This window comes from Fukomys damarensis, unplaced genomic scaffold, assembly GCF_012274545.1.
Source record: "Fukomys damarensis isolate Sample0158 unplaced genomic scaffold, DMR_v1.0_HiC HiC_scaffold_23, whole genome shotgun sequence".
In the NCBI taxonomy this organism is placed as follows: domain Eukaryota; kingdom Metazoa; phylum Chordata; class Mammalia; order Rodentia; family Bathyergidae; genus Fukomys; species Fukomys damarensis.
This window is the reverse complement of record NW_022900935.1, coordinates 34,618,702-34,644,338: the sequence shown is the minus strand read 5'-3', so window position 1 is coordinate 34,644,338 and position 25,637 is coordinate 34,618,702. Positions and strand designations below refer to the sequence as shown.

Sequence of the window (25,637 nt, the reverse complement as noted above, 5' to 3'; positions counted from 1 at the left end):
CCACACATCTTCCAGGCAGCGTGATACTTGTTAAACACCTTTGTCTTACACATCACACTGCAAGGGGCTGAAAGAGGGCATAGACCCAAGTCTCTCTGACTTCAAAACACCTTTTCCACATTGCCTCTTGGTAAAGCCTAGTACACGGGACTCAGTTATGATCGTGAAACACTGGCCAGCAGACCAGCAGACGAACCAGAAGAACTACAGACCTTAATGTGTTTTGAGAGCAAGAGATTCAATGTGAGAGAGTCAGACCTAAGTGTGGACTCTTTTTTTTTTTTTCCTTAAGGAAAACAAAGACCCAGGAGCCACCGCCTGGCACACAATGGCACTAAATTGCTTAATAAAGAAAATAACGAATGATATGGGACATGTGGAGGAGGAAGCATGTGGGTCTTGAAATTTTGACTTGAATATAGGGGAGAAGTAAAGATAAGCCTGTTAATGTTGATGTTGCTGCCTTCTTTCTTGGAGTCCTCTATTAGCGTGCCAGAGTTTACCAAGGAGGCAGTGCGGGCTGGAAACTTGTAGAGCTGGAAACAGAAGCTAAATCCTTTGGCTGCCAAGTATGTTGCATCTGGGGGATGAAGATACCATTTCCCCTCCAGGGAGGTGGTGGTGATGGAAGATCATTTCCCGTGGATTGAACATCTCTAGTTCCCCTTTCTAAGCCTTTCTGTCTGCCTCCCTTCCCTTTTTCCCCCTGCCTCCCCTCTTCTCCCACAAAGCCTTTCTAACAAGCTCTTAGTTACCTAAATTACCGAACAAAGACAGCTTCCTGCTAACCCCTTTGGACTTCAATTACAGACATTCAGATGTGCTCTGTGCTCCCACACCATCAGCACTACAGAGCACATAAGCACTTCTACAGTGCCTAATGTAAACTTGTTGAAAAATGTACATTATTTTTCATTGACTTTAAATTGGATAAATGCTCATTGAAAAGAATAAAGTAAATTGGTACTGGAGAGAGCATTGAAAAAGAGAGGGAGAAGAGCCAATAAAAGCAAGAGGTTTCTTGGTGTCTCTGCTGATGCCTCTTTGTGGCAGTCATTTGGTTTGTACTGTTCGAATGTACTTGGAGGCACTGTACATGCTAAGAAAATTAGATTTGTTAAGCTGGGGCGCTAGAGAAGCAAGTTGGAGTGAGATGAGACAGTCTTGGGTCTGCCACCTACTAGCTGTGTGACCTTGGATGAGCGGCTTTGGCGCCTGTGCGCCCCAGTTGTCTTATCCGTAGGATAAGAGCAGTAACCCCTGGCTTGTGATTGTGACAGTTATGTGAGGGGCCCCTGGCTCCACCCTGCAGTCTCTGACACTTAGTGAGTTAAAAGTTCACTTTTAGTTCTCTGTCTGAGTACAGCGGCTGGTCTCACCGTGCCCATTTTAGTAAGGATGAGATGTGCTTCTCGCCTTGGTAACCATCATCCTGCAGTCTTCTGGCTACCTTTTGGGACTCTGGAAAGGAGGACTTTTTTAAGTCCCCCCTCTGCTCACACCATGGCTAAGCCCAAATTGGGCAGAGACAATGTCTGCGATTATGGGTTTCCCGGCACAGAGTGCCTAGCACACTGGAGCTGCCCACTAAGTATTAGAAGGAGAGCAGGGTGTGTAGAAGAGAATGAAAGGCTTCAGGTGAAACTGTTAAGACTAACACGGACCATGTCTCGGAGGGAGTATCGCAGTAACCCTCCTGAAGAACGCTGCCTACTGACGCGGGGAACACGCAGAGGCCCCTGTTCCCTGAGAGGAATCCTCTTTGCCGAAACTACCACAATGCATTGCAAAGTACACTCGCATTTTCCACAAAACAGCCGGCCACTCTAAAGATGAGAGGCTCCTAGGAGAAATTGTTTCTGCCATCTTTTACCTCTGTTTTCAAAAGCTCTTTAAAGCCTGTGTCGCCATTTGTATTTTAGTGGAGAAGGAGATGGAGAATTATTGTCTCTTGGAGCCTCCTTGGCACACACCTCCGGTCACCATGACGGAGAGACTGAGACTGCCCTCTGTCTCAGAGGGATCTGGGTGCCTGGGTTCAACCATCTGGGGACGGAAAATATTTGAAAAACTCGCATCTGTACGGAACGTGGACAGGGTTGTTATTTTTTTCTTGTTATCGTTCCCTAAACAACACAGTCTAACAAATATTTGCATAGTGTTCACATAACGTTAAGAATTATAAGTAATCTAGGGATGATTTAGTCTGTGGGAGGATGTGTGTAGGTTACATACATACACCATTTCACCATAAAAGACTTGAGCCCACCTGGGTACTGGCAGTAATTCATTGCAAATACCAAGGGATGCCTACATTTTGTGGCAATAACAGATAGCACTTCAACCTTCATCACAATTGCTAATTCAGCCTCCATTTATTGTTTATCTTCACACACATTTTTATATAATCCACAGGATAATTCCAACAAAGCCTCTTATGCTCCCTCCCATATATGCAAGGAAAGTGAAGGCTCAGCAAGCTCTCCTGAGGGTGTTCTACAAACTGAGTTCCCAGGTTAGGGGTCAGGCTCAGATGGTGTGCAGTTTAGGCCTTTCTTCTTGATGTTTCACATCCAGACTGAGAACTCACCTGTCAGGTCAACTGATAGCCACACTGAGAGATTTTTCCAGTTCAGTAGTTTGATTTTGTGGTCCTAAGGTACCACAGGACCTGCTGAGGAGTGAGAAAACAGGAGAGACTGATTCCTGTCCCCCCAACTCCCATTTCAAAAGAAGTGATATTTAATCTCTTTGAGATTTTGTAGTTTCTAAATTACCTATGTTGCAGAACAAAACCAGCAAGCAGGCAGTATTTATTTTGAGGAAAATCTGCAGGACTTTTTTCACTGCTCTAAGAAGAGATTAAGCCACAGGTGGCAAGGCACAGCCCCTGCCTAGTCAGCCATCCAAAACCAGAGCAGGTGTGCATGGTGCCCTGTAAGCAAATGAGATACAGAAACTGAGAAGCACACAGGTGTCGTCATGGGTGACCATGGAGACTTGCAGTTCTGCATAGAGGCCACCAAGGAGACACATGTGAAGTCATTCTCAGTTGTCAGGTGGGAGTGGTACAAGGAGCCCATGGGTCAGTTTGCTCTTGCCCAGTTTAGGTTAAAGGGTGGTCTCTGGTTTTCCAGCTGGTTGCTGTGGCCGCCTGGTAGCCATCAGTCGCCTGGCATCTCATCCAGTGCTTCTACTGGCTGTCTTGGGCAGCTGTTTCCTACCCTGCTCACTTACTGTGTGCTGAGTCCTTGCTTGCAGGGAGCTTGCAGTCTAGCAGGATGAGGTAAATAGAAAGCTTAGTGGAAAAGCAGAAGGAGCACAGAAGGTGTAGAGGCACAGTGATGCTCAACAACTAGGCCACAAATGGAGAGGTCTGACAAGAGATTTTATTAGGGAAGGCAGGTTAGGGAGAGAGGAGAGAGGGAAGACGATAAGAACAAAGAAAGGAAGGTCCTTTTATCATTTTGGGGCTGGGCTATTGCTTATTTATGAGGAGTGGGCTACCTTTAACCTATCACAGGCCAGGTTGCCCTTTATGGTTTGGTCCTGGAGAAACAGGTTTAACCTCTCCAGACTGCTGTGACCTTATGGGGAAGGGAAACTAAAGATAAGAGCATGAGGTCATTTTAAGAGCCAAGAGAAGCACCAGGAAAATGCAGCCTGTGATGGCAGCATCAGGTCCCTAACAGAAGGAAATGACAAATGAGGGCCTGGAGGGATGAATGGGTTTTTCCAGAGGAGGAAGAATGGAGGGCTCTTTCTGTGACTTAGTCTAAAATGTGGAAATAGGAGGAATTGTAGGTTGGTTCGTAGTGTGGCTGCTGCTAGCGGGAATGGTGCTTTTTGGCTGCATCTTTGTACCCACTGTTCATCTACCTGAATCACTCGTGTGTCAGCACCTCAGTCTACCCATCCATAGTCCTGTTCCCGAGTCAGATCTCCAGTATGAAGACTGGGATTGCAGGACTTCCTAGCATACATTCACCTAAGTGACTGCCTTTCCTTTGTTGTGCTGGGAAATCTGAGCCAGCAAGGCCTGAGCCTGTGGGTTCATTACCAGAGAATGAAGGGAGGTGGAAGATGGGCTAAATTCACATATGCTCAATCTTGACTTGGGACTTAATCCTGCAAGGAACAGGACCTCTCTGAACTTATCAAAGTAGGGAAATTACATGATCTGATCTGTACAGGAAAAAAAAAAAAGATAATTGGTACCAGTGTGATTACTTAATCACAGGGTTTCAATAATGCTGAAATAAAATAATGGATGATGGAAAAATGCTTTCCTAAACCGTGAAGTGCTGATCTAAGTGGAAGGTGTAGTGCTGTTCCTTATTTTTTAAGACTTCTCCTTCACCCTCACCCTACTCCAAATTTCTAACCCTCATTCAACCAGTAACCTAATGGTTAATTCCACTTTACATTTTCTCTTCTTCACAAGTGAATGCAGGTAGAGGGAGGGATCCTCCTTACAGACCTGGCCTCTCTTTGCATTTCAATGGATTCCCAAGTGGAACTGCCAAATTCCAGTGTGCTATTAAAATGGGCAGCCCACCAACAAAATCCATCCTCATCAAAAATTCAGGAAAATAAAATAAAAAGATGTAAGGCCACATTTTCAAAGGAATTCAGCCTGACCCCCTTGCATTTTTTATGTATGCAAAATGTTTTTTTTTTTGCACCTGCAAGCATGGTTTCTATAAGCCAACTGTAGCCCCCAAATTGCCAAAGCTTGAAAAAGAAATCTGCCTTTAAAAACTCATCCCTGAAACGTAGTAATGAAACAAGTCTGGGACAGAGGGCTGCCTGAAACTATTTATAGGCATATTGGGGAAGATAATTACTATCATGTGACTTATTCTGGAATACCTTTGCCTTGCAGAAGTGTGGGTGCCACACTTTGGAGCTAGAAGGGAATCCTTCAAGATCATAGATTACCTGAATTTCTGACAGTGGGAACTTGAACACCTTTCTTTTCAGTCACCCATTTAAAGAATTAATCTCTGTAAGATGCTATGCAAATTTTAAATGTATGCATGCATTCACTCATGCACTGTTCCTGTGAACTTTTATTGAATTAACTTAGGTAGTACCTGCTAGGTTTCAAGCCCCATGCTAGGCTCTGAGGATTTAGTGATGACTTTGGACCCTTCTCTGTTACCCTAGATTTTCCAGTTTCCCACCAAAAGACGGCCAAGCAGTGATCATTCAAATAATCACAATTATAAGGACTCTGTGAAAAAAAAAAAAACTATATTCCACAGGAAGGGAAACTCCTAAGGGCAGGCAGTTTTGTCTCTTTTCTTTACAATGAATCTGCCATTCCTAGGAAGCCCTGGCAGAATTTTGAAACACAGTGAGGACCCTAACATAGTGGGCAAAATTCAGGAGAGTCGTCCTCCCCAGGTGGTAAGATCTACCAGAGGGGAGGAATAGCATAGCACATGTCTTGAGAGAAGAAAGAGCTCTGGAGAAGACCTTGCAGGCAGACTGCCCCTCCATCCCAGGAGCAGGTGAGAGAAGGGCAGAGTCAGGGATCAGATCAGGTGGGGCATTGGATATAACTAAAGTGCCTGATGGGCTTCTGATCTAGGACAGGCCTGCGGTGAGGTGGCATCTCCTGCACTGGGGTGGTAAAGGACTGGTTCCTAGAAAGGATTTGGACCCTGATGGATGCTGTTGTTCAGAAAAGCTATAGACACACATTCCCAGACATCATGGCAGGTACATAGCAAATAATATTTTTTGCTACCAATAAATGAATAAATGCTTATCTATGCTAGGCAGAAAGAGGGTGTCATTAACAGAGGTCCAGAAAACCTACAGGAAAGGGATTTGGTTCTGCCCTTGTTACCAATGAGCCAAGGTTTGATTTGGTTTTGTTTCAGCTCAGGTGAAGTCAAGAAATTGGCATGTCACTAGATGGGTTCTGAAAGGGTCCTCCAAAGAGAAGATAAGGACCCCAAATTGCCCCCTGCCCTGTGGAATCAGTTCATTGATTCTTGTCATTAAAAAAAAAAAAAAAAAATTTCAAAACGCATCAGGGAGAGGCTTAGATAGAGTTAAAAAAACAACTGCAACTGAGGAAGGGGTCTAGCCTGAGGAACTATAGATATATTGCTGCTTTGTGATCATGCTGACTCATTAACAAAAGAGCAGCTCCAGCTTACATCGCTTACCCTGGGGTGACTTAGGGGCTAGTGCCTTTCCACTGGGTCCTGAAGATACCCTCATGTTTTAGGAGCTTTCCCTTTAGTGTGAGACACAGATCAGCAGCAGCAACTGTCTCCCTGGGAGACCTCCTTGCGCCCCCTGCTGGTAGGGTGTACTTGGTCCTTGCAATAAGAATGGGGGCAAAGGACAGACACATTTTCTACATTGCTAGCAAGGGAAGATGGGATCATGAGCTGAGAATCTATGCCTCGTGTCCCATAAGTGTATTTGGTGCGGCCTGGCTTTGAGTTAAAGACTCAGCCCCTGCCACTGCTTAGCTGTGTGGCCTTGAGAGATTCACCAGAGCTCTCTGAGTTAAAAGACATCAGGCACAGTGGTCGCCTCATAGTAAATGCCCTCTCACTTCTCCCGTCTGCATTTATTCATTCCACAGACACTGAGTACACACCTACTACATGCTGGCTAAGTAATGAAGACTGTAATGGATGGAGACGCTAAGAAACATGGCTTGCTTCAAGTAGCTTGTTTTATCAAGTGACAATATGTATGAAAATATGTTGTCAATTGGAAGGTCACATAGAAATACGCTTTATTTTTACTCTATAATCTTGCCAGTTTATCGATCACCTTCAAGCATTCTCTTCTACAGTGTTTGTGAAATCACTTGTGGGACCGGTCAGATACAACTATAAAAATTGTAACTACCAATGCTTCAGTTCTTCTCAAATTCCAGGCGTCACCCTAAGGGCTTTCTGTGCACTAACTCCTTTCGTCCTCACTCACTGAGACCCACAAAGGTGAAAGCCCTCGCCCCAAATCATGCAGGGGGAAGCAACAGGCTCAGTGTGAGCAGGGGGCCTCTGCCTAAAGACCCTGTGCTCGTGACCTGTGCACCGCGTAACACAGAGCTGCAAAGCTGGGTTCTTACTGCTTCATAAGCTTAATTCTTGAGCACTGCCCTCCTTCCTCCCACAGCATAGGAAGAGTACAACATCCAGGAGGCCTGGGATTTGACACCTACCCACTGTGCCCACTACAGTGCCTGACATGTTTGTGCTTACCAAGCAGGTGACTAAGGAATGTTCTCTGCAACGCTGATGAGCGCAGCCGGGTGACTTTAGACATAAGTGCAAGAGAACCCAGAGGGTCACCAGGGACTTCAGATCGACAGGGGCAATATTCAGAAAGAGGCAGGGCTCCTTTTCTACCTTGGTTGTGATGTTCTAACTTTAAATAAGAACGTAGGAAGGGAACTACAGCTTGATTTACATAGTTCTCTTAGAACCTTTGAATCGGTCGCAGTGACCCCCGGAGAGACGGGTGTCACTTGGTTCCACACCTGTTTGGCAAGTGTGCACCTTGGACTACTTTTTCCCCATCAGTGTACTTCCGCTCGTTAGGCTCTCTTGGTTCATTTTCACACACGGTTGTGTCACGTCCACCTCCAAAGCCCCCTGGTAGGTCTCGGCTGGTCTCTTCTGACGACAGCCAAAAAAATTTGGGCTCACAGAGGTGGGAGTGATGGACCTAAGGTCACGAAGCTGGTCAACGGGGCTCCATCATTTTCACACACGGTTGTGTCACGTACACCTCCAAAGCCCCCTGGTAGGTCTCGGCTGGTCTCTTCTGATGACAGCCAAAAAAATTTGGGCTCACAGAGGTGGGAGTGATGGACCTAAGGTCACGAAGCTGGTCATGGAGCTTCGGTTGGGCCCCAGACTCCTCTTTCTCCTGACATTGCTGAAACTCTAGTAGCAGCACTTTTGTTCCCCAGCACGAGTCCACCACACTCACCGTTGTCCTTGTACCAGGACACGGGAAGTAGCAACTCACCCATGGCCCACAGTCCTCTTCCGTGTCACAGTTGTCACGACTATGCTCCCGCCCCCATGGTATCCACTCTCCAGGATGGGGGCTGCTGCCCAGCAGGAAGCCATGTCAGCTGTGACCATCTCTTCTGCAACCCGTGTGGCCTGTACCACTGCACAGTAAGGAGCGAGGTGATCTCAAGGCCCTGTTCTCTGCTAAAGTCCCTGTGTGGGTTTTTTAAGATGTCCATTAGTTGATCTTCCTTTAAAAAAAAAATCAGTGATAGCAATTAGAATTTTTGCTTTCCCTAGAGAAGTTTTACTAAAATGGACAGGGATCCTGTTCTTCTAATCCCATCAGAGCAGACATCACTACAGGGTGACAAACGCTAGCCAGATATTTCAACATGTGCGTGTGGGGTCCCTGCCTGCCCTGCGGGGGACTTACGTCCTCACTAGTTAACCACCATGGAAAAGTATTTTCCGGTCCGGCCTATTTCCTCATCTGGAAAATTCTAGTCTCTCCTCCACATAGTGGTCAGAGACAGTTCTGTTTGTTTGTTTTTTCAATTACGCGTTGCCAAGACCAGCGGACTATGGTCCCCACAGAACACACAACCAGGGCGGGCTGCTGACTGCGATGGGCAGATCCACTGCACCTGGGTCCTTGCTTCTGCTCTGCTCTCATTCCTCAGGCCAACACACCAGGGCACCATGCTTCCCTCTCTTCCCCTAATACTCTCTGTTGTGTTAGGACAGTCACCACATCCCATTCCTGTCCTACCTTTTCTCTCTTTCCTTTGAGAAACATTGTGTCCTCCTTCAGGCTCCCAAAGGAAAAGTGGAAGTGGGTGTGTGTTGCGGGAGGTATGGGCCAGGATATGGGTAGAGCGGGCATTCTGGCTAAAAGCACAAAGTCAGCTGAGGGGAAAGGAAAGGGCTTAGTGTACTGGAGGAATGCAAGGAGACAAGTTTCCACACCAACAGAGAGATGGGCTGCACCCTGCACAGAAGTCTAGCTTTTGTTCCAATTTTTGAACATGAGGTTTTGAGAGCCCTCATCCCATTCTGTTGCATTTCTTGCTTTTGGATACGCATGTCTTGGTGCCAGACTGTGAACTCCTCGGGGGCAGCTCCGTGCCTTCAATCTTTCCTCAAGTTTTCTGGAGGAACACGGGAGGAGAAGGAACGCTCTGTTGATGAGTTGATTTGGTTCTCAAACCCAGCCCTGCTAGAAATGCTTACATCCCTTCTCATTTCTCCCAGCTCGGGCTCTAAAGTCCTTCTACCTTATTGGTGTAGGTTCAGTAGACAGTATTTATGGAAGAAGCAGATTTTCATTTATTGTAGTTTATGTTTATTGTATGTATATATTCTCATTCTTTTATGTGCAAAGAGTGTTTCTTCGGCGACACTCTTTAGGGAGATAATATGCAAAGAGATCTTCTATTTCATTTTTACTAACACCGCTGCAGTTTGCTAAATCATCACCATCAACCCATACTTTAATTTAATCTACTTTATTGCTTTCTAAAGCATTTCCTATGAGTCAGATTACATTCTGTGCCGTTTAAGGCTCTAAAACATACACGTGAAATTAAACAAATGGTTTGTTCTCTTCGCCCTTTGCGTGGCTGCCTCTCATATGAGAGGAATGGAAATCTTCAACCTGAGGTGAGGAGAAGAAGGTTTTAGCCGGACCATAGAAACACAGGCTCTTCCAGTAGTCCTTGGATTTGGAAGTAGATGAATCTAGTCCTAGAATCTGACTCTATACTAATTAACTGAGAGACCGGGGACAACTACTTAATATTTTAGAACCTCAATTGCCTTGCCTGTAAGATGAGGATAATTATACCTCATTTGTATGGTTAGTACCAGTTTTAAAAAGGAAATTATAGGAAGTGCTTGGCAAAGTTCTAGCACATAGCAGGCGCTAAAACATTTGAGCTGTTATTGTTGGTCAAATGCTATTTATTATTTATCTGGGTACAGTCACTGAACCTTCTGTAACTGCATATCCTCCTGTCAGAAATGAGAAAACTGATGGCAATCCACCTGGTAGGGTTAGTGTGTAGATCAAACCGAACTGTATCCATGAAGTGCTCAGGAAGTACCTGGTGTATGGTAAATCTGGAATAAATGTCATCTTCCACTATTAGTAATATGGTTTTCCTTTGCTTTCAAACACCAAGTAAAAGTGAATTTTCAGACTACTATACATAAGAACTAATTTTGTGAATTGCCCACCAAAAAGAGCCATGTCAGACGTTATTGATTCTACTCTTAATATGAGGTGCCCGTGAGCCAGAAATATTTTCAATTTCTGGTTTATCCGAACAATTGCATTTGTCTGATAATTGTAATGTGCTAGGATCTTCATTACCTATTAGCTTGGTTGACCCCTTTGAAAGGTGGCCGATGACTCAAGTGATGAAAATTGTCTTAATTAACAGAATTGTCGAGACCATATTGAGGGCTAACAAGGAGAATTATGAAAGCTCTTTCATTAACAAAAGCTTCTCCTCATTATGTTTCATTGAATGATCCAATACGTTTTCTCAGCTCCTCAGTTTGCCAAACACCTGCTTACTTCTCCGTGTCTCTGCCTGGTTATCTTTTCCTGCTACCTGGTGAACTAGGAAAGAAAAGAGAGATTAGTTGGGAAGTGAGCTCACACGCTTATCTCCAGAATGCTGTGCTGAGCTAGTAAGAGTGAAGCTGGTTCTTCTGTTAGTGGAAAGCACCCATTCATATGCTAGACCTGCTATTTTGCAGACAGCTGTGTGCAGCAACCTATGAGTCCATCTATGACGAACAGATACAGAAACATGGTATTTAAACACAATGGAGCAAAGAAGGATAAATTTCAGTTATCTGTACAAAAACGGATGCATCTTCAGACCATAATGTTAAGTGAAATAAATCAGACACAGAAGCTGAAATACCACATGCTTTTTAAACCTGAAGTATAAATAATTTAAAAAGCAAAATGAAAAATAACAGGAAACAGGGAAATAGAACTTTTGCAAATGAAAAGGAGGCAAAGAGATGAGGGAAAACGGGAAGGAGGACAGGGAAGAGGAAGCAAAAAGAATGAAGAGTGTTGTGTATATGTACTAACTTCCCATGGTGAATATAATCTTTGTGTGCACTGCAAACACGTACTAACAAAAATTAAAATGAAACAGATGTAAGAGCCAGAAATGTAACTCGGTGGTAGAAGTACTTGCCTAGCATGTGTGAGATCCTGGGATTGATTCCTAGCAGAAAAATAGATAGATGGATAGATAGATAGATAGATAGATAGATAGATAGATAGATGTACAATTTCTATACAATAAATTGGATATATTTAAAGTACACCGTTTTGATACACCGTGACTGATGTGTATACTTAGGAAGCCATTAGCATAACCAAGGTAACAAAACATCCATCACCCTGCATGCAGGCTCCCCCATCCCCCACCACCCCTCCCCTCCCTAGTGACCCTTCCTCCTCCCCTTCTCCACCCTCATAGTTGATCTCCTCTTTCTTACTGCTATTTCTTTTCACCTTCCAGAATTTTCTATCGTGCCTCACGTACTTTATAGTTGGCCTATTGGACTTGTCTTTTTTAAGGGAAATTTGGAGCCCTGCTGCCCACCCACAAGGCTGAGTACTCGAATCATTTCTAGTAACAGCCTCTAGTCACTGAGTTGTGGATTCCATGCTTGTGTCTCTCTACAGCCTCTTCTTCATTATTGCTTCACAGCCAAACAAAGGGGTGGCCTATAGTCATGCAAGTGGGGGATTCTGGAGCACGGCCCCACCCAACTTCAAGTCTGTGTGTCTGGAGCACGGCCCCACCCAACTTCAAGCCTGTGTGCTTACCCGCTCCCCAGTGGGCAGGAGCAACCTGAGCTCCAGTGGTCCTGGAAGTGAATGAAAAGGGAATGGGCTCAAGCCCTGGCTGTAGCACTTCTGGCAGTAGCACTTTGTACATGTGACTTCACTGCTTTGCACCGTGGCCTCCTTACTGTACAAAAAGAGAACGTGGTAGTTCACATCTACACATTCCAAAGAGATACAGATTACACAAAAGCATGCATTTAAGTGGTCAGCCTTGTGCACTCCATGAATGTCAGTGCTCTTCATCATTCTTAAGGTACTGTGGCCCCTCCAGGCATGTGTACTGGGCAGAGACAGAGAAGGTCCCTTTTTGTGCTCTCGAGACACCTTATGTAAGTATCAGCAGATGCTCTTGTGCTAGGACAGGTGAGAATGGGGAAAGGGGGTAGAAAGTCACACCGAACCTCATGTTGCAATAAGGTTTAATGCTCAGGCTAACAGTCACAGCCATGCTCATGGTCATGACGATAGGGTTACAGTCAAGCTCGTGGCTGTGCTCATGGTTATGGTCATCATACCAGCAGTTTGGCCTCAGAGAGCCCGTCCTGAGTTCCAGGCACAGTTCTCAGGGCTTTCTCCCTTTTCACTCATTTAACCCTCTTTCCTGGATGATTAACCTAAGGATCAGAGAGCTTCAGTCACTTACCCAAAGGAAGTAAGCAGAAGACCTGGGATTTGAAACCACTTGTATAGTTCCAGTGCCATAGTTTGGACCCACACTCTTAACCGCTGTGCTTTGCAGCCTTTCTGATACAAAGAGCAGTTGTTAAATTTGTGGTTTTAGTTCTTGCTATACTGCATTATTACAGGATGATTCTCTGTTTACTTTCACATCCCTCCTGTGCTTTGAGTCTCACAGCAGCCGTGGGAGGCCGTGGGATTCCCATTTTTATCCATATGTTACAGATTAGGAAACTGGCACTCAGAATGAGTCATTGCCCAATGAGGATCAAACTTCCTGTCTCCCTTCTCTGCACCAGAAGCCAAGTGTGATATAAACTTTTCAACCCAGCATTTTGGTCAAGATGGGAGATGGGTTTTCCACCCAAGGCACCACTCTGACCTGTGTGTGGCACAGAACTTTGGAGCCCACTGAACAACAGATAGTAGAAGATTGTCTTAAATTTCTGTGAGCCAAGGGGAGAAGATGAAGGTGTCACTGGAAGAGGAAGACCTGGGTCTTGGAGCTTTGACTTGGGAGTATCCATGGTTGAGCTTGCTTAAGACACGAGACAGTGTTAAGGGAGGGCTGATAGTAAACAATGAGATCCTATAGTAGTAGTGTTTGGCTATTGACCAGTGAGACCCTTTAGAGTAGTGTTTGGGCATGATTGCTGGTTGGTTTTATTTTGAGTCTTTTCTTTTTTTGTATCGGGGATTGAACTCAGGACCTTGTTCTTGCTGGGTAGACACTGTACTACTGAGCTAAATCCCAGGCCCATTATTTTAAGTCTTTAAATCCATTAAAGCATTCTCTACAAATTTGTAACTTCCCAAAGTGTGTCTCAAGTACAAGAAGATCGATTGCACTACACTCCCAGGCTCTCGTGTGGGCATTTCTGTATCTCAGAGAAAGAAGCTAGGCTTTGGGTAAAATCCACATGGTAGAGAAGGTCGTAAATGAAGGACCCTCACTTTCAAGTTCCTCCCCCATCATCTTGTGCTTGGCGTCTCCTATGACTGATCCTACTGTTCCCTGTGAAGGATCCAGCAAGCCTGTACATGGTTGCATTATTTCTCTTGGAGCACTGTGAGTCCTGTGAGGTAGCAGAGCTGACATACATAGTTCAGTCTTTTAGGGAAGGAAACTAAACTTCGGCTAAGTTAAGAAACTTGTGCAGTGCCCTTTGGCATATAAGTAGTTTCTCTGGACCTGAACTCTCTTCTTCAGATAAGAAGTCCTTTATACAAAAGTGACATGTAGTTCTGAAGTGTCCCTCCGTCAGCCTGTTAGACAGCTCAGGCCTGGAATCCCCAGTCAGTGTTGTGGCACACCCCAGCCCCTCATGGAGGCCAGCTGTGGACTGCTGTGCTTCTGTTTCTCCGCCCTCCCTTTGCGATGGTCTCTGAGGTAGAATTCTGCATTGCTCTCCGTGATTCATTTTAACTGTACTGGATTTGGGCACTAGAGATGTGCAGAAGCTGGCTGCATTGTTACTTACTGGGGGAAAGGTTGAATAGACATTTTACTGTAAATAGTGTAAATTCAGGAGTCGAGTCACCAGGTCTTTCTGAAATTCACCTAGATAGGTTGGAGCTTGTCTTTAGAGCGACTGGGTTAATTTAAAGGCCTTGAAAACTTGCATTTCTGGCTATGGCTCTGCCCCTTACTATTTATGTGATCTTAACCAGGCCATGTGACCTCTCTGGACCTAAGTGTCCCACTTACACAGGGAGGTTTGGGAAGCCTGCTTTAACGTTCATTAAGAGGAATGAATGAAACCATCCTCCTGGAGTGGTGAGCGCTGTACATGTATTGGTTACCACAGACAGTGGCCTCTTTCCTTCTAGCATTTCTTCTGAATTCTCCTTTATGTGGTGCTGGTTCTTAAAGTATTATCGCTGGAATAGCAGAACAGCTTCACCTGGAAACTGGTTACAGGTATGAGCAAGGGCCACAGTGAACTGGAACACTGTGCCTCAAGCTCTTGGCCCCGCCGTGAAATACCAACTTCTGATGTCACCTTCCGGTGCCATATATTTCTAGGTCTCCTGCAGTAGCCCTTGGACTGTGACAAGCCATAACAATTATTCTGCCTTGTTTACTATTTACCATTCCATTTCTCTGCCAACAAATGTCAAAACCCTTCTCAGAGCCAGCCAGTACCCCAGTTTTGGACAGGCCTCCCTGTCTTTGTAACCTGTGCTCCTGCTTGCTTCCTTGGAATGCCTTTGACCATCCACTCAGTCTCCTCTCCAGATGGCTGGGACATGGGCCTAATTCTCCCCATCTGTGACAATGTGGTGGCAACATTGTATCTCCAGGATCATCATCCTGACCTGCCTGACCTTTTGCTGTCAGAGATGACAGGGGGCTACCGAAGCAGGTGGCTGGAGCCTAGGACAATCTATTAGAGTTAGTGATTCCTGCAAAACCATTTGCTTCAGCCAAGAAAATTCCCTACAAATAACTCTCTGTCTCAACAAGCTGGGGTCTGTTATCCACTAATTATTTTTGGATTAGGAAGAGCTAACAGGACTTGGCCTTGGAAGGTCAGAATAATTTGAGAGATAACTAGGTTGCTGTATTCCCTGAGGGGAGAGGGGATCTCTGAGACCAAGGTTTCAGCAGCTTTGATTGAAAAGCAGCCATATCCTTGTTTTTGTCTGATGAGTGTTGATAGAAGACTGTATTTGTGACTTTCCAAATGTCAACTGTTATGTCTCACAGTGGAACCCCTCAGAGGGTGAGGCTCCTGGGAAATGAGCCTCCAGGTTCTATGTGTGAAAAGCAGATAGCAGGAAGTAGGAGAGAAGGGAAGAGGACTGATGTTAAGAGCTTTCTCTGATCGTGGAGGCAAGAAGTAGCACAGCTGTTGATGAAGCCAGTGGAATGGGCTGGTCAAGAGGAGTCCAGAGAGCTTGGATTCTAACTTCTACTCCCCTCCCTCACCCACCCTCTGAGCTGTGAAACCCCTGGAAAAATACTTATTTGAGACTCCATTTCTAGACTGAAAATAAGTAACCACCCCTAGGGTGTTATTATGAAGATTAAGTGAGAAAAATTTTAAGGTGATCTATTTGAACAAAGTGCCTGTGGTGCTTAGGAAGAAAGACTCCACAAATGTTAGCTGTAATTATTTTTACCGAGGCACTGGAAGGGAATCAACGTGGTGGTTGCAGCAAATAGTAAAGGCTAGGACTATGCTCTAATCTCTGTCTCAAGTCACTGGTCAGTTGAACCATTTTTGGTTTTTTCACAGAAACAAAATGGAAGAAAAATCTCAGTTCCAGAAAGTTATAAGAAGAAGCAATGTAGATGTGGTAGGGAAACATTAAAGCTTTGACAGTATTTCTGAACACACACACACTTTTCTTCTGCGATGACCCCCGGCGGCGAGTGAGGTGTGAAGATATTCCCATGACAACTCTCAGTGCCTTTTTTCTGGGTCCCAAGGAAGCACTCTTTAATTAGCTGTGAACCAAATTCCAGTCTCACTGACTTCCTCACATTGTTTGCACAGAATCCCTTTTGTGTCCACAGCCCCATTTAAAAAGTGTTTACTGCCTTCTCTTGCGGATCAGACAGACTGAGACACTGTCAGAGAACGCTGACTCATAAGGAAAATCTACAAACACTGGAGAGGACTGTCTTCTTGCAAACTGTCCATCCTTCTGTCTTGTCTGTCCATCCATCCGTGTCTCTCTCCTCTCTTTCTGTAATCCAGTCAGGGCTGAGAGATCAACCAGGATCAGCAACGCCATTTAGAACTTCTAAGTGGGACACAAAATAGACTGAAAATAAAATGATATCTACTTACCCCCTCCCCTTATAGTAAAACGCCAGACAGACTTCCTAGTCTCTTTCTAGGACCTTAGCTCACAACTGGGGAGAAGAACATATATGTGAGTACATTATCATTGCAAAATTTTTGCTTAGAGATGTCAAAAGTCAGGAGAACGAACCACGGAGAGCAAAAGAATTTTGCTTAGGATCCTGGGAAATGCAGTTTGAAATTCAAAACACTGACTCAGAAAGCTCTGAATGAATGCTTTCAAGAAGTTCAGATTGTATGTGCTCTTAGGAGGAAGGAGAAATAGAAGACAAAGGAAATATAAGTTACACAAAAAGGAAGGTGCCTGGTGCATAGAAGTTATTTCTCATACTTCTTGTACATCACCATGCTATACGTGATTGATTACTGGGACTGTCTCCAGGTGAGAAAGTTCATTGGCGACAGATACATCTGTGTGTGACGCGATGGTTTTTACAAAACCATGGTTGTTTTTACAAACTTGACCAGTTCCAGTGTTAAGGTTTCCAAGCAGCAGCTGGAGAGGCATATGTATAAGTCTTGGTCCTCTGATGCCTTCCCAACTCCACTTTTAATGCTCTTTCAGTTCATTTTTGAAGTATTTTATTCGAGATTTCACCTATATACCATTTCCACAATCATTTAAATTGCTGTGTAAAGTATGATGCCTTCTGGTAAGATACTGTGTTTCTTTACACTCTGCCTTATTGCAAGGAGGATGTCAGGGATTTCTAGGGATGGTCACATTGTAAGGCATACAATTAGATAATGCTGACAGAAACAAGGAAATTGATGATAGGTAATATGCAAGATTCTTTTTTTGTTTATTTGTCTGTTTGTTGGCTTGGACTGTAGATTTGTTTCTGAGCTTCCTAGTGGTCAAAGGAAAAAACAAACAAACACAACCTTCATTTCAATAATTTAGAGTAGCTATAAAAAATAAAGTTAGTCTGGGGAATCACAGAAGTGAGTCCCTCATTTAAAGTATGTACATGCTTTAAAATATTATGTGCAATGTGATGTTTTGATGCTATTCTAAAAAGTGGAAAGCTCACATCCTGGAACCTTTTAAATCTCACCTTTTTGGAGGTGACAGTAGCCATCAAAATTTGTCATTTGAGTCCAAAATGGAAATCAATCAACCTTGAGTCAATCTTCTGGGAATTTTCAGTACCTCGCTAATTGACAGTACATTGTTCATTAGAGAACACATATTTTTCCTTTAAGTAATTGGAACAGAGCAGGTAAATTTCCAGCAAAGCATTCTAATAGCCTGGCATGGCTTCCTTTGGAATACAGTGTATCCTGCTCTGTGGATGCAGCTTTGCTAATTATGAAATCTGTGAAACTGGGTACTGGAAGAAAAATGGTCTACACACTTTACAAATAATAAGCCTCTGTGGGGTGAGTGCTGATTCATACATTTCAGGTTTTGGCTTATTTGGGTATTCATAAGGGTCCTTCTTTGCTGATTATGTCAGCACAAGCTCTTTATTGAATTATGGATTGGGTATTTAATCAAGGCCTGTGGCTTATTATTAGCCATGTAGCATTCCATTATTTCAGTGGCAAATGGAAAGTGTAAAGCCAGATTCTCATGAAACCCCTTGGCCCACTAGTAAATAATGTTTTACAGTGTGGTCTTCTTTTATATCCCTATAATCCTTATCTGCAGAGCAGTGAGAAATAAATATGTGCAGCTCATGCTGATTGATTGTGTCCTAGAGGTGGAGAGCTAGACACCTTGCACTGGCTTGTCTGAGTTTGTCTCTTCTGTATTAATCCTGGACTTGAGAATCAGAGGTGTTTCTGGCATACACTGGAGAGAGTTGAAAATCTGAAGTAATTACTCATTGAGGAGATTAGATTGGATATAGTGAGTCTGACCACATGCTTGCACCTTAAACTTCTATGGAGCATTTGAAATGCTTATACCCTCAGAGTCTCAGATTCACCTTTTCCAGATATCCTACAAAGTGCCAGGGTGATACTGGCAGGCACTTAAAACAGTAAGGCCCACTGATCTCTGCCCAGGAAAAGACAGTTAACTGCTTTGAGCTATGAGTCCCAGGTGTACATTAGGGATCCTTGTAGATGAATGTTCTTTGTTCTTCCCCAGCAGAAACCACAGTCAGGGGTTTGTTAAGGCATCTGTGGTATGGGTGACAGGTCTCCAAGTGCAGTCCTTGAAGTACAGATGTCCTGGTACTTCCCAGCTCTGAGAATTGGGAGAATCTACCTGACTTTCTGGAGTAGAGTCAGAAACCTTCTATTATGAGTTCAGAATATTTCACTTGGGGATTCTGAGTTCAATGTATTTTGTACCACCTCCAGATCTGACAATATTACTGAACATATGTGCTACAAAGGAGATGGCAATTTTTACTTCTCAAAGCTGTTTGAAGATTTAAGTATTATGTTGTGAAAGACCTTTTATGTGGGAAGCTGTCCATAAAAGTTTGTTCTCAGTCAGTTCTTGCCTTCCGGATCTCCCTCTCTATTCTTTCTTGCTCTACCTTCTTCTCATGCAACTCTTGAAGTTCTTGCATTCTCTCTGAGACTCTGCCCTGTAAGTGTCCCTTCTCTGTGCCTGGGTAACCAAGATAGACTGATAGACTAACAGCTCTGGCCTCCTGTGTTGCTGCCATTGCCAATTTGTTACTTGTCTTCAAGGCTCCAGACTTCTGTTCTCTCGATCCTGCTGTGGTGTTGTAGCCAGAGTGGCATCTCTGAAATGAAGCAATGAGTAGCATGGTAAGGGGAGAGAATGCCTGGGATGCTCTGTGGTCACAAAGGCCATGCCTCACATAGGCTTAGAGGCATACGCTGTAGACTCCCTGAGAGAAATGCCCTCCCTCAGTGGAGTTCTGAAGGTGTGTTGGGAGTTAGCCTGGTACAGAGAAGGAAGGACATGCCGAGGAGCAAGAGCAGTATGAGCAAAGGCCTAGGAGTGAGCAAGAGCTTGGCTGGTTCAAGAAGACCTGTATGCCAAGATCATGGGGTGGGATGTAAAACCCGGACCATCTCTAAAGAAGAACAAGAATCTTGCCAAGGTTGTGACCTCTGCTGTCCATCTGTGTGTGTTTGGTACCAGGATGGTCTGTGTGTCCAGATATGCTTGTTGGATTATACACTCTTGGGCTCGAGTGGAGAGAAAATTACCAGTTGGCTTGAGGAGAAGAAGCCATTCTTCAGTGAGTGGTGTTTAAATGAAAGTGAAGAAGTATGGGTGGGATATTGGTAAGCACAGGTATGAGTGTAAAAGGTGTATGAATGAGTATAAAATGTGTGTGTGTGTGTGTGTGTGTGTGTGTGTGTGTGTGTGTGTGTGGTGCTGCAGTGGGTCACCTCGCACTGGAAGCCCATCATCAGCCCATGTGAGTCCAGGAGCACATGAACCAGCTGTGCTCTTTGAGGTAGAACCTAAAAATTGTGTGATCAGGGGGAGGGTTTCAAAACGTGTCATTTCCTATGCTGGTCACTGAGCCAGAGTCATTAATATTTGATGATCTTGCCTTCTTATGTGAGGGCAGGCACTGGCCAGGGTAAGCATTTGGAGATCTTTCCTGGGAAAAGCCAAAGAGGAGTATTTAGCAGAAGGCAGCTGCAGGCTGGAGGGAGAAAGATCATATAGGTATTTGAAGATGCTGGTCTACTTCTCAGGGAAAATGGGGCAGGTGAGAGCAAGAACAGCTAGAATCTGTGTAATAGAGGAATCTATTTCTCTAAAATATGTTCCAAGTACCTGAACTAGATGATAGAAATTGGCCCTGGCTTGAAACACCTGAGGTTCACGAAGGGTTTTGGAAGGGCCAAGCTGCCCTAGTACCAGGCTCCTCCCACTAACCTAGTGTCCAGCACTTTTTCTACTTCTATTTAAATAATGGACTCTTAGTTCTGTTAGAAAGCATTGTCTGTTTGATTTCTTTAAAAAAGGTAAGACAAATTGGAGAGCAGTGGTTTTACAGTTCACATGTTATTAGGAAAATCGATCACTATTCGATAGATTCTCTTCTCACCATCAATCTGGACCAATGATATCTCCCACATCCTCTGCCCTCCTTGAGCCAAAAGCCACCTTCTCTGGGACACTTTCATTATTCTCTTCTTCCTCACCTGCATCTCCACTCCCCCAGCCCATTGTTGACTGTTTCTTCTCTTCCTAATTGTGGCTGTCCCCTGAGAGGACTGCCATTTTCCTCCCAGAAGTTAGGTACCCTCTGAGGAACGGATATGTTATGTGGTTTTCTAAATCTTTTCCTACATAGTGCAGGGCTTGGTGCTCCGGGTGAGCTATAATATGGCCATCAGTAACTGAGAACAACTGCGGTTTGGTGACACAGTTGGGGTTCCTGCCTCCAGCTGCCTGGTAGGCATCTCCACCAGGAGATGAGCCAAAGACAGATGGGCCAGGAACGATCTCACCAACCCTCTGGCTCCTTTCAGCTCTCCACCGTCCTCCTCAGTTTCATACCCCAGCTTCTCTCTGAATACACTCTGCATGCTCTCTGCCTGTGATCCTTGGGAACTGCTAATCCTTCCTCCCCTTGCTAAACACACTTGGTCCTCTGGTCCCAGCTCCTGGGCATGTCTGTACATGTTCTGTGCTGCTCCATCTCTTCAGGTTGTTGGCAACTTTCACAGTCTTTACTTCTCTTAGTATCCAAACCTCTCCCTATCTTACACTGCAAGCTCCAGCTGCAGTCTAGATGACTTCTCTAAGTCCTAATGTGTCCCTGTCACCCTTCTGCTGACAACAGCAGCTCCCCAGCACCATCAGGTGCACTGTGGCAGGCCACCCAGCTCCTCCGGAGTTAATGCCCTGAGTGCAGCCCAGGAAAGCTTGCCGTGATGCTGGAACTGTTCCATGCTATTGCAGCCTTGGCTCCCTCCACTGGAACTCATTTTACAGCTACATTTTGCTGCCACTCAGTGCTGTTTCTACTTCCAGGATCCCCATCATAGAAAGAGGTTCCCTGGAGCAGGGGTAAAATCTCTCCTCCAGGTACCACAGGCATACAGTGCAGCTCCCATCTGGTGTGCACCCAGCAGGAGACCTTGTGACCTAGGGTACAGTGGGTAGACCATCCAGTGCTCCAGCCCCTTTCCTGCCACTCACCCCTTCTCTAGCTTGGGCCGTGTCAACCTTCGTGGTCCTTGGCTCTCCCCTGGGTGGGGACACTCTTAATTCCTTTCTTAATCAAGTTGTGAGATTCCTTCCTACACACAGAGCACCTGGGACACAGTAAACTCATCCTCCATAGCTGCTCTTGTTAGACGTTTCTTATATATTTGAGTGTCTGTTGCTGCAATTCTTCAAGTACATGCATGCTCATCTGAGTGCTGAGAACTTGATTTGCAATATGACGTTTACTCTTTAGGACATCACTGATAAGGAGGTATAGCTCTCCATTTGAATATCTGATGTTATACTCCCAAGCCAGGATGTGGCCTACCCGGGATGCAAATGTACACCAGACTTCCTCATGCATACACTTTCTCTGAATTTTGGGTAGCAAATCAGCAGAGGAAATAATTTTATGCAACCAGCAAAATTCCCCTGAATTAGTTGATTTGGGAGTCTGCATATTGCGTTCCTTGTGCGGTCTTTCCAGTCTTTGTTGGCAGGTTTTATGCAAGGAGATAGGGAAACATTTAATCTATTCCCTCAATTAGGTTGTATAGTAGATCGTCATGGGCATTTTCGAGAGAAGTGTTCAATGATAGTGTTGTGAAGTGCATTGATCAGCTCCTTCTCAGAAGGCCCATTGATTATCAGGTCTGTGCCAAGCAGCAAGGCTGTGAGGATCCTGCCCTTCATGGACTTGAGCTTCAGCATTTGAAGGCAGCTCCCAGACCATCAATCCGTGGGCATTGCTTTTCCTCATCTGTACAGTGAGCCTCGCTCTGGTAGAGTTCCAGCTGTCAAGTGAACTCAGGGGCTTTTCTTCGTCCCCACTGATTTCCTTCCACCAAAGCTGCATTTTTCTTCTGAATATCACTTTCTTTCCTTCCTTTCCACTTTTACTGTCGATTATCTGCAAAATACTGGCTTACTTATTCTACAAAGAAAGGTTACTGAGATAGGGCTGGGCATCTGAACTTTGTGTAGATGACAAAGATAATGATAGCTATTGGCCATGGTATCTCTTGTCTTTCAATTAGGAGCCTGATTTATAATAATTTTTAAAATCCTCACCACAAGTATGTATTAAGTACTGATATTTCCATGTTATAGTTGAGGTAACAGACCCAAAGAGGTTGTGTAACTCTCCCAGGGTCTCATAGCCGGTGAGTGCTAGAGCCAGGGTTTGAACCCAGATGGCCTGGTTTCACATCTTTGCTTATAACCATAGTTATGTTCTGCCTTTCAGTTTTGCGCGAGCCATTACAATGAGGTTGGATGGGTTAATCAAGATGGGAGCTTTACAAACTACTCCACCAACATCAAAACATCACCCAAAACAGATCCTCTTGCAGTGTGTCACCACTTCAGGCTTGCTGTGTCTCAGTCCCTAGGAGAGTGCCCCCAAGTGGACCTCCTAGAAATGTCTCCAAGTCTAGGCACCACTTCCATGGATTAACAATATACCAACTGCTGTGTCAAGCAGCTGGAGGGAGAGAAGGGTTCATTCTTCTAAAGGAGAGTGAGGCAAGGGGAGAAAAGGTGCTGAGAGGAGTTGGATTTGAACTGGGTGTTCAGAGATGAGCAATAGTTAGCCATGCAGAGGATATAGCCAGCTTTGTTTCTTCCATAGGAATAAATCACGTTCATGCATGGAAGGTTCTGTGTGCTGAGGAAAGAGAAGAGAATTCAGGGGAAGTGACTGTAGGGAGCTAGACGACATATTTCACCATTAGTACCTAGGACTAGAGTAGTGTAAAAGACTCTTTCCCAGGCGAGACTATTTCAGGGGCCCCAGTGAATTGCCTCAAACAACCTTTACCCTCCCTCCGATCCACACATCTTAAATCTTTCCATCACAGCTCTACTTTGAATTGTGGATGCTCTCCATCAGAGGTTTGCTTTTCGGATTAAGCTTTTGCCCCCAGCTAAAAGCCGAAATGTCCTGGATTGCTGACATGTGACGACATTAACCATGAACACTTAATGTGATTAGTGTAGCTGTTTCAACCTTTAGAGTGCGCAGCCCTAGGGACATAGGGGGAAGGATGCTCTGTGATGTGAAAATTGTTATTAGCCAAGATAGGGTCTGGGTTGAAATTGGTTGAGAAAACTTGAGTTAGGTGGTCTCCGAGGAGGCAAAGAGGGTGTCCTGGGGCACAAAGACAAAGACACCCAAATTTCTGATCCCCTGTGCCTAAGTCTGATCTTACCATTTCCAAATGGAGTTTGCAAAGTTGAGTTGTTTTAGAAGTCTGTGAAGACTGGGAGTGAAAATCAACAGCTAGGTAGGAGGGTCAGCACAATAGCCTGGGGGTGAACAGTGCCCATTAAAGAAGGGCTCTTCATGGGTAGCTGTTTCATATCCCTCACCCTCATGTGTTCGTTTGTTTTCTAGACCACTGTAGAACAAACAGAGACAAGAAAGGCAAATTCTAAAATTTGAATTTTAAAAAATTTCAAAATTTCAAAATTTAAATTTTGAAATTCTATTTTGATGCTCTGGTTGACAGGTTAATTTCATAAGGCCCTGTGTCCACCATCTGTAGCAGTGCTCTCTTTTTATACTTATTTATTTATTTATTTTGATATCAGGGATTGAACCCAGGACCTTGGCTTGCGAGGCAGGTGGTGGAACCACTGAGCTAAATCCCCAGCCCTAAAATGATTTTTTATTTTTCATTTTTGGGTACCAGGGATTGAACCCAGGACCTTGCACTTGCTAGGCAGGCGGTGGAACCACTGACTAAATCTGCACTCTGCTTCCTTTTTACTTTCTTCCTTTTTTTTAAGTGACACACTCATTAGTACATTTTAGGTATACGTAATGATAACACTCATCACAGGGAATTTGCGCCTGTACTTTTCCTGTGACTGACAAAAGAGTCATCATAAACCACTATAAACTTACAGGAGACCGAGACTCCCTGCTGCCCTCCCACATGCACACAGAGCAAAGGAAAGAAAGTTCAGTTTAACAGCTAATTGTCTCAAGTGTGCAAAAATATTTCCAATAACTATGTTGTGGGGATTTCCCTTCCCCACCCCCATCACCCTGGCTTTCAAACCAGATAGGATTGAAGATTCAAGATGATATATTTCCATGGTTTCTGTAATAACAACTGCAGGGGGAAATTGGTTCATAGTGAATAGAGCCACTTTTTGTTAAATTCAGCTAATGGCTCAGGAATGAACCTGGAATGCAGACTAGATCTGGCATTTGAATCAGGGACAAATACACAATTTACATCTGACATGAACTCTCATAGGGTCATGTTAAGAATATATCAAGCCCGGGATGAAAATTAAATTGACTTCTCACCTATCATTGTCCCTCCCCGAGCATCGCTCCTCTAAGAACTCATTAATGGCTTCAGGTACAAAGGATGGGATATAGCCCTTTGGGTTTTCCAGGCTCAGAGATGTTTAGCAGACTGTTGCTTCCGATGTTGGTCCACCATTTGCCTCTGCTGTCTGAGCCAGAATCTCCTTTAAGTTAAAGCAGCAGCCAGTGGACTATCTGAACTCCACGGCTTGCCTCAGTGCCCTGCCCCACCTCAGTGAACAGGGCTCCAGTTCCTCCCTCCTCAGCCACCCAAACCCCAGGGGCCCTAGGTCTGCGTGCAGCCTACGCAGTGATTTTCCAGATTGCTCAATGAGGTTGAGGTTTGCTTGGAATCTGAAGATGCCACTCATGTTGACTTTCTCTAAGCAGCAGATTCTCATCACTCCCCCTTGCTAAATATGTGAAATTTGTTTCCCCTTCATTAGGATCAGCCTAAGTGAGCCCATCATTTTTAGTTAAAGAAAACATTTAAAACAGCACATTTTTATGCCTTATTGCTGTTCTTTAATCTCCACGAGGCAGGGAGATGGAAGTTATTATCCTTTCTTGGTTTGGTTCAGTTTTGCTTTAGAATAATTGTTATCACAAGCTATCTTAGGTGCATTGCATGTGCAATTGTATGTTATTTTTCAGTTCTTACTGTGTAGTGGAATAAAAACTGAAAATATATAAATTTGAACCCAACATAAACCGTCTAATGAATGAATCTCAGTGGTTCGACCACCTGCCTCACAAGCACAAGTTCCCAAGTTTGATCCCCGGTACAGAAAGCAAGCAAGAAGGAAGGGAGGGAGGGGAGGGGAGGAGAGGGGAG

At 44.5% G+C, this 25,637-nt stretch overlaps 1 protein-coding gene and 1 long non-coding RNA gene across 11 annotated transcripts in view; one reads left to right on the top strand and one right to left on the bottom strand.

Annotated features, from left to right (window-relative positions):
• The window catches only part of Dab1 (DAB adaptor protein 1), a 768,539-nt gene that overhangs the window by 574,602 nt on the left and 168,300 nt on the right, over window positions 1–25,637 (top strand). The window lies entirely within an intron of this gene.
• Window positions 1,868–11,704, bottom strand: LOC104847962. Its single transcript, XR_776264.1, has 5 exons — window positions 11,526–11,704; window positions 10,372–10,623; window positions 8,011–8,248; window positions 2,591–2,674; window positions 1,868–2,046 (listed from the first exon to the last, which is right to left on the bottom strand). It is a non-coding gene; the product is annotated as an uncharacterized LOC104847962 (long non-coding RNA).